The sequence below is a fragment of the Gavialis gangeticus genome, unplaced genomic scaffold (genome assembly GCF_001723915.1).
Source record: "Gavialis gangeticus isolate Ggan-Ray unplaced genomic scaffold, GavGan_comp1, whole genome shotgun sequence".
Classification (NCBI taxonomy): Eukaryota; Metazoa; Chordata; order Crocodylia; family Gavialidae; genus Gavialis; species Gavialis gangeticus.
Window position 1 is genome coordinate 16,446,675 of NW_017729006.1, and position 8,935 is coordinate 16,455,609.

General features: G+C 38.6%; 1 protein-coding gene across 2 annotated transcripts in view; it reads left to right on the forward strand.

Annotated features, from left to right (window-relative positions):
• The first annotated feature begins 1,107 nt into the window (after nucleotides 1-1,107).
• FYCO1 (FYVE and coiled-coil domain containing 1) overlaps nucleotides 1,108-8,935 on the forward strand; it is an 82,138-nt gene continuing 74,310 nt past the window's right edge. For both annotated transcript variants that reach the window (XM_019508880.1, XM_019508878.1), the window contains exon 1: nucleotides 1,108-1,164. The gene's annotated coding sequence lies outside the window, so the exon portion shown is untranslated. The remainder of the gene's footprint in view (nucleotides 1,165-8,935) is intronic.

The following is an 8,935-nucleotide window of genomic DNA, read 5'->3' on the forward strand; positions in this document are numbered from 1 at the left end:
CAACCAAAAGCCACAGATTGTTTTGGAAACAAGTTTTTGTACTGCTGAATTGAAAAAAGGTGGCTTTTTCTGGAGATAAATAGAATGTTTAATTTAGTCCATTTAAGGAGCCTATTACTTGATAGTTGAATGATGAGTCCAAAGTAATGTCTACCTGCTGTTACTTTCAGATTGTTTCCCTGGTGTGTACTAACAGCCATCTGTTTCCCTTAAATTATATACGAGGCCAACAACGATTTATTTCTCTCTGCAGGCACTGTAGCTATGAATGTGACCACTGCATAGAAAAAAGAAGAGACAGAGAAAAACAAGGAACCTGCAAAAGCTAAGCAGAAAGAAGACAATTTCTGATTCACTGAGGCAGTGCAATTTCCCAAGTAGAGTGTTTGCTGTTGAGTCTGGACACTTAACTGCTTTTCCCAGCTTTACCAATAAGTAAATGTGAGACCATGTGCACTTCAATTCCCCTGCTCTGCATGTTACATTCTCCTTTTGTAAAGGGGTACAAAGTCTGTAGATAAAAGCAATACATAAGAGCTAGGTATTATTTGTTGAATGGCAATGATGGTGATGATAATATCTTATCCCTCCAGTACCCAGGATGTTGCAGAAATTAGATCACTAATGTGGATCAAATCTAGGCCAAGGTATCCGTGAGTTTGGGATGTTTTCACCTTTCTCAGTATTTTAGAGCTGCCCATCAGGACTGATTTCTGAAGGAAGTATGATCTTATAATAAAGTCAATTTCCAGTTTACACAGGGTTGTTGTGGTACTGCCTTCATCGTGAGATCCCAACACATGACAGACAACTAGTATTATGAATATCCTTCCTTGGCCCTAGACTTGCCTCAGTTCCTGCCATAATCAGTTGTATTTCTTCTTTCACTTTCAGTTGAACTTTCTCATCAAACAGAAAAGTTCACCATTAAAAAAAAACAAAAACTCTCCCACTTACCTTTTTATTATCATAATTTCAGGCCTTCTACAATCATCCTTCCCTTCTTGATCCTGATCGCTGAAATTGTTATTTATTTTCTGGGCAACTAAGAGTTAAAAGGAAAGCATAAGCAAGTGAATTATGGGAGTTGTAGGCCAGATGAATCATGTGAGTTGTAGTAAAACCTCTTCAGTATAGTCCTATGTAATGGCTGCCTATGCTGAGGTAATGTACTTTTCCCCTCTGTGGGATATGCTTATTTCTTAACCCATGTATATACAGTCCCTAAGGGTGAGCGATAGGAGAGCAGTGATGCAGAGTCTGGCAGGAAGTGGCTGGTAGGACCAGGCAGAGTCAGTTCTGACAAGTTCTTGCAAAGGGCAAAGTAACTTTCTTTTATTTTCACTTTGTCACTTGTTGCTACTGCTCCTTTCCCTTATGGTGTGTGTTGTTGCTGTTGCCTTTGCAGGCAAAACCCCATGACAAGGCAATCCATGCTATAAGGGCTCTTGATTTGGGAAGGACATTCTCTAACTTCAGCAATATCTTGGCCACCTGCCTACTTCCCCGACTCTCCTAGTTTCATTTGTTTCAGCTGAGGAAAAAAGGTGTGGGGCAGAGGGCTCCCAATTTTTCTGCCTCGCTGTCCTTTTGGGAAGTTTCACAAGTTGGCAAGAGTCAAAGTTGTTTCCTAGCAAAGTTTCCAGCGTGTTGTATAATCTGGTTGCCTCGTTCGGAAGGAGCCTACAATAACCAGCTTCTGTCGGAGCAGCTGACTATCATTTTTCATGCGTGGCTTAGCCCATTTCAGGAAGCAGCATAAACAAGGAGTGAAGATGTGTCACGCAATGGATTATCGTGCAAGATGCAAACTGCTATTTCAAGCTCTTGCGCTTTTCTCCCTTCCTTCCTGCTGCCTCTGTCTTGTCTGTCCCCGCTTCTGCATCTGGCTCGCTCTCTTTCACGCGGTCACCCTGCTCTACTCTTAGTCTGGGAAGCGCTTTCTCTAACAGGACAATACTGTAACCTGTATCTGGACTGTGAACTCTCTCATGCAGGGAACTTTTTTATATTCTGAAAATGCGAATAACAACAGCGGCATTCCCCCCAAATATGGCCTTTTCTTCAAAATCCTGAATTCTCTTTAATTGCCCACAATCTTCTCTTTGGAAGAGAGTTGTACAAATTCCCTGAAAACGCAAGTGAGTTTGGTTGACTGCAGAAAACAAGGCAAATGTAAAGTGCTACACCAGCCCACCCCCACCCTACATTTCTAAAATGCTGACATGTAAGTATTTTTCAGGGATCTAATCCTACCGTCCTTGTTTAGGCAAATCTCCTGTCAATGACAGTGAAGGTTTTGCCTGAGCAAATACAGCAGGGTTTGTCTCCAGAATATCTGGGCGTGTAACTGTAGCACCCCCAGAAATGCTTGTCCCGGTAATTCATGCTTGAGAGGTGTGAAAAAGTGGCATCATTCTGAGATGGTAATCCCTTTTGCACATTGGGTCTTTGTTAACTAGAACCCCCTTTTGCAGCTGGCCCACATGGGATAGAGTTACATTACCCATTAGGAAAAGAACCGGGGCTGGTGAATTCATCACACTTTGAACAGCAGATTGGGAATTTATGCCTGATTCTCTTTTCACAGTATTTTAACATCCAAGAAACTCCATAAAGTTAGCTTAGAGCTGTTATTGATTGCATACAGGCTTGTTTAGCACATAGAGTTATTCAGGAATAAATACTGCACTTTACACTCATGCCCTACCTTCATCTGAATTAACTTTCAAGTGTAGACAGGCACCACAGGAGAGGAGCAGTGAGCCCTTAATCTTTCTTATTCTAAAGCATATAGTTCTCCAGTTTATATAATTCTATGACTATGTAAGTATTCTTATTATCACTTCATCACTTGAGATAGATTGGGTTTTCTTTCAGTTACACAAAAAGTGAATCTATATAATCAGTAACACTACATTGTTTTGTGAACTGTATTGCAACCACATATTTTTTTATTTTTGACTCATCATAAGCCGAATATTTAATGAAGAAGATAAAACGACTTCCAGTGGGCAGTTTATATTTTAAAGATGAATAGATTTAAGAATAAATGTTAATTACCTAGCTATATGACTATTTAGAAGAGGGCCTTCTTGAAATTTTCCAGTCGTTGTAAAATATTATATTTCTTTGAGGAATATTTGCTGTTGTGAAAAGTAACATCTAAGATTACTGGAAAAGGAAAAGATTACAGAAAAAGTGGCTTTATATTGTGTGTGGTTTTTAGTTTTGTTTTGTTCTTTACCTTGTTGGTTTCACGGTTTCCTCTACATCGGTGGTTCTCAACATTTTTAGACTCAAAGCACCCCTTGTTAGACTTGAGGCACTCCTCAGAAAATGCCTGCTTAGTTTTTACTTGTTTTATAACTACAGAAAAATGATAGAGCAGTTCTCCTGTTGCAAAGAACTCAGAAAGACCACTATGGGACTTAGGAGGACTTTTAACACTAGGACTTTTAACACCAGAAGGAGTTCCTATTTGAAATCTCTGGATTTGTCTCGTGAATCACATTTGCACACTTAACAGTGCTAACATTGCCACAGCAACTTGGTTGATAATCACTTCTCTACAAAGTCAGTTGGATAGTCATGGCACATGAGATTCATTTATACAGGGCCTTGGTGTGCACCACTTTGGACAGTTCAATTTACACTGCATCTTTAAGATCCTGATCTTGTAAAAGTTTTATGTACGTATTAAAGTCTTTTCAGAATCAGGCAGTAATGCTGCAACCCAAGGGAAGAGACTGATTACAAATTCAAACAAATGGGATTGTAAAGCCGAAGGAATTGACAGACTTCAAGGGAAAGTTGGTATCTAAAACTCAGGTGTTATTTTATAAATAGATTGGATGTTGACATTTTCTTTTTAAGAGTGTGCCATCAAGTAAAGATGTTAAACATCCTAGCCTTTATTATTAGTACAGTTTAGAGTGCTAAAACAAAGGGACTGTATTAATTACATCAATCATATTGCTAATATCCCATTATAATTAATCATGGCAATAATTAATAAGATCATTATTATTTATTGTATTAATAAAGGCTTAATATTGCATTTACTTGGTTATATTATGTATAATCAATATAAATATATTTATATTTCTTTTAATGAACAATGAAAGGAGACTAGATCTTTCAGTTCCACTTTGCTTTCTAAGCCAGTCATATTTAGGTTCTCATGTGTGGTCACTCAGCTGTTTTTTTGGATTCTGAAAATTGCAGAGAGGTAGTTATTCATGTAAGTCTGAAGTCAGGCAGAGGGTAAGGCACCGTGGCACCTTAAAGGCTGAATTAGAGATTAAAATTTACGGAGAATATTTAACTCTAAATAGTAGGTTTTGATTTAAATATAATATAAAGGGAAACACTTCCATTAGTAATTAAATTGGAGGAAGAGGAGAACATAGTTCATCCAGAATCTCTGGAACTGAATGGCTAGGGACAGAAATTGCACGTGAACCGGTATCAGTGATCAGAAACTGGTTCAAATCTGTAACGCAACAGAAGTTCAGAGCACATAAACCACTTTCAAAGTGGCTGCAACCGGTTTAAGATAAACCTGGATGGATATAGGATTAGACTTAACTGATTTAGATTAAGCTTGCTTTCTCAAAGCAATTTCTGTTTAGACAGCTCACAATGGATCCATATCACATTGAACCATTTGTCCAGGCCAACCTAACCCAGAATTAAGTTGTCTGTCTGGCCGTCTAGTCAGAGAAAATGAAGTGATAACCAGTCTTGTATGGATCCTTTTCCCCAATGCCTTTGCATTTTGATTTTGTAGTCCAAAACAACAAATAAAATGGAAGGCCACAACTGGCCACTGCTGGAAAACCTACTGGGACAACAGAGTGCAATGGGAGCAATTCATACTTCCTGACTTTACCACAAACCCATGGAGTTGTGGGTGGAAAGACAGAAGAAGAGGGCTGCTAGTAACCTTCTAGTCCTTGTGACAGTTTGATTCACTCCACACTCAGACCTCTTTGAAAATCTGTCGTTTGTAGACTTCCTTCCAATCTATTGCTTCTTACTTGCCAGGCTTATGCTCTGGGAGGTTGGGTAGGACCCACACTTGTAATTTTTTTACTATAGCTTGCTATCAGTTTTTTGCGGAGTTCTGTATAATATAAGGAGTATGAACTTGGGCCCAGTCATCATGTCCATTGCCATCTTCCTGAGAGCACACAGACATTTCTCAGAGTCCATCTGACAATATTTCAAAATATTAAATAGTGGCCAATCTTTCAGCACCTCTGAAATTCATTTTTGGAAGGGTATACTATAGCGACAGTAGATATTTGAGTAAAAATAGTAATAATGACTCTCTTCTCAGCAAACAAAGTGGGTATCAATAGTTATTATTTTTTCTTTTTTTATAATATCCAAAAGTGTAAAATATGTCATTACAAAGAAATAGGCTCCAGTTCTCAAGAGTGGCTAATGATCTTGGGTGCTTTGGTCTGTCAAAGCCTAATGTCAAACTCTGGAAGGGAGCCTAAACAGTCACCTTTAGAAAATTCAGTCCAAGTTATGCTGTGTATGTTTTACCCTTATTAGCTTGTGTCCTAATAAAATGGGACAACGCATAGAATATGCATTCATGTCTAAATTGGATATGAAAGTTAATTATGATGAATCATAAGAATAGAGATTTTTCTGCCTTTATGCCAATCTGTGAATAAAAATAAAAAAGTGCTAGGGATTGGGAGCTTTTCAGAAAGAGAGAATTGCATGGTAATCCCATTGCTGTTCAAGATGTCTTTAAGCTTCCTGAGTTTCTGAACTTAATTGTTCTGAATGGAATGAGAAATTGAAAGAATCTGTTTTGCAGGATGTTAGTGAACGCAGAGAATGGTATATTGCTTAATTTGTTATGAAGCAGCAGAGGGTGTAAATATAGGACCTTTACATAGTCATTTTGAGCTTACTCCATGTAAATAGCTATAGGACTGTAACATACCAAAGACTGGCAACGTATACTGTGTCACTAATTACATTTACCATAATCAATCAGTTTGGTCCCTGGAACCTTTTCTTATAATAAGTAACAAATAGTCTATAAGCCCTTTTAAGGTATCTCAAAGTTGGGCACTCTGAATTATTAGTAGGTACTTTCAAAAAGGTGGGCCACTTACCACATCTATCTGGGTATCTTTGTGGCGTGTGTTACTACAGTATCTCATTGCTGACAGTATGGTCTCTGCATTTGGAGAGCTTGATGCTAAAAATGGACATGAGGTAATAAAGGAGGTATCAAAGTAGCTAAGTGAAGTTAAGAAAGAGAGATCAGGTTTTACAACATGATAAATCAGGTAGTTACTCAGAAAGGTTTGCGTGCATCACAGTAAAGCAAATACTCTGACTCACTGTATAACCATTATGACAAACACGGGTCCAAAAGCTGATTTAGCATAATGAGAAGGTAGTGGCCTTCCATAAACAGCTCTGAAAGGTATGCCAGGTGAAGGTGGTAGTATGGAGGTATGTGTAGGAACAGTACATTGGTGAAGTGTGGAGAACACAATGATAGCATCTCATATGAGTTGAGGTCAAATGAGCTTGCCGAGAGTAATACCAGTGTAGTTCCTTCAGACAAAGAGCCTTCTGCTCTCTATAAACTGGCTACTTCCTCTAGTATTTAACCTTTCTCATCATCAAACAGTGTTGCCTTTGTCTGTTTGCCCAAAAGGGTAATTTTGCTTATTACTTAATTTTATTACTGGGATGAGGAGCATTAGTGACAAAACACTACTTTGCAAATCGTGGAGGAATCATTATAGTGTAGCAGCCTTGTTTAATTTATTATTTTGAGAAGTTTTAACTTGACTTTGAAATTGAGAGTATTGGGCCTGTTTCAGTGTGGAAGCATAAAAATGTTGTGGTTTGTTGGTTTTTTTTCTTTTTTCAGATGTTCTTCCACTCACCATCCTCCTCCATGGTGATAATGAGATTCAAATAAACTGTACTCCACCTTGTTTTATTTTACCAGTTGCACACTGGTACCTTTAAAAATAAAAAAGACAAGTTATTTGGGGGAAGAAACCGTAATTCAGATTCTTCCTTTATAATTTTTGTCCTGTATTTGAATTTTTAAAATGGCAAAAATTATACTTTGGATAGATATGTGTGTGTGTGTGTGTGTGTGTGTGTGTGTGTGTGTGTGTGTGCATGCAACAATTATTGTACTAACTGCATATATATGATGACAGTTGTGCATGTAGTGACAACACGTATATTGTCTCTGAATAGTAGTTTCATTCTTCAGTCATTTGTTTCCTTAGAATATAAGATTGTGGCCTTGAAGTTGTATGTTAGCTATTAACAAAATGTTCCTCTACAATATTCTGTGTAGCAGTTATACTTTGGCACGTTTCATTTTGGTAACTGCGTTAATATTCTGTGATATTTCAGTAGTCATGGTTTTTTGTGTGCACACGTTTCTGCAAGAATCTCGTTTTATTAAAAAAGGGATAATCTTGGGTTCTCAAAGAGCATGTGGGGAAAAGCTCATTCTTTTATACTTTGTCTGCTTCTCCAAGGCCCAACAGGAATATAACAGCCCAGGGAACTTATTTCTGTAACTGAAATCAGCAGATCAGATTGTCTTACTGGACAAATCCTCTCCCTTTGTTTTCAGCCAATTTCACCCACTCATTCTACTTTCTTCTTGAGTAGAATCGTGCTTTAAAATCCTCAGATATAATCTTTCATTGACATGCAGACTTAAAGCTGTTCCTGCATCAACATGCCTTATTTAGGTACAAGGCAGGGCAAGACAACACCTTAAAGCTATCCTGACCTACCTTCTACCTGACTTCAGACTAATATGCCTAACTACCGTGCCCTATTTAGTGAAACAGGCATTTTATCAGAAATCTTAGTATCTTCTGTTAAAGCATAATGGGATGAGTTTCCCCTTTTTTGTGAAAAGGGTTAATGTTACTATCACTATTGCAGTTTAGCTCAAATTCTTAGTAAAAGCCAACAGTGTTCATTGGCAGACAAGGTTATTTGGGTAAATGTGATATCTTTTATTAGCTCACTGAGTAGCTGGAAAAATTTGTCTTTGCAAGCTCTCTTCAGGCATAGGGAGAGTCTGCTCATATTTATCTGTTCTCTAGGGCTGAATAGAAGCCAATGCAGGTCTGTGAAAATATAAATGCTTGGCAGGGAAGAGCAGAAGGAATAAGAGTTACTGCTATGTCCTTAGAATATCAGGCTGCAACCAGCACCCCCAAAACAGTGTTAATTAGCATTTGTAAATGTACCAAGAAAATTGAGCAAGCAAGCTGGAGATAGTTATACCATCCCCCTGAGGCAAGGTAGCTTCAGAAAAATAGATAACTGTTTGATTCCTTTAGTGTCAACGTTTTTACCATGGAATAACTATCATGAAGTATTTAGCTTAACACTACAGTCTTCCCAAGAGCTAAAATTCTTTCCCTCACTACTTTCTTCAGCATTTCAGTGAGATGTCTGTTGGGTGATGTTTCTGCATTCCTGTTATTTGTTGTCAGTATGTTCAGGCCGTGGTAACTAGATTTTTGTGTAACCCCCAGAAGTGGCCTTTGACATTAGAGGTCACAGGAATGAATCTTGATTACCTGGTTTTAGGGGTAATATCTCTAAAATATTAATGGGGCCATGGGCAGAACCAGGATTTTATAAAAGGAGGTGCAGGACCAACAACTGGCACTGTGAGGGTGGCTGCACCCCTGTTCCCAGGTTTCCTCTTCCCACCAGGATGAGCCATGGGAGGAGCAGTCTGGGACTTTTTTTAAGTCCCCAGATCAGGTAAGAATCTTCCCCATGCCTTTCTCAGCACCCACGCCCTTCCCCTTAGTGCTCAGCACCTTCCCTTTGATGCTCAGCACCTGTCCTTTCCCATTTGCCCCCTTTCCCCACCTGCCTCTGCCATTATACA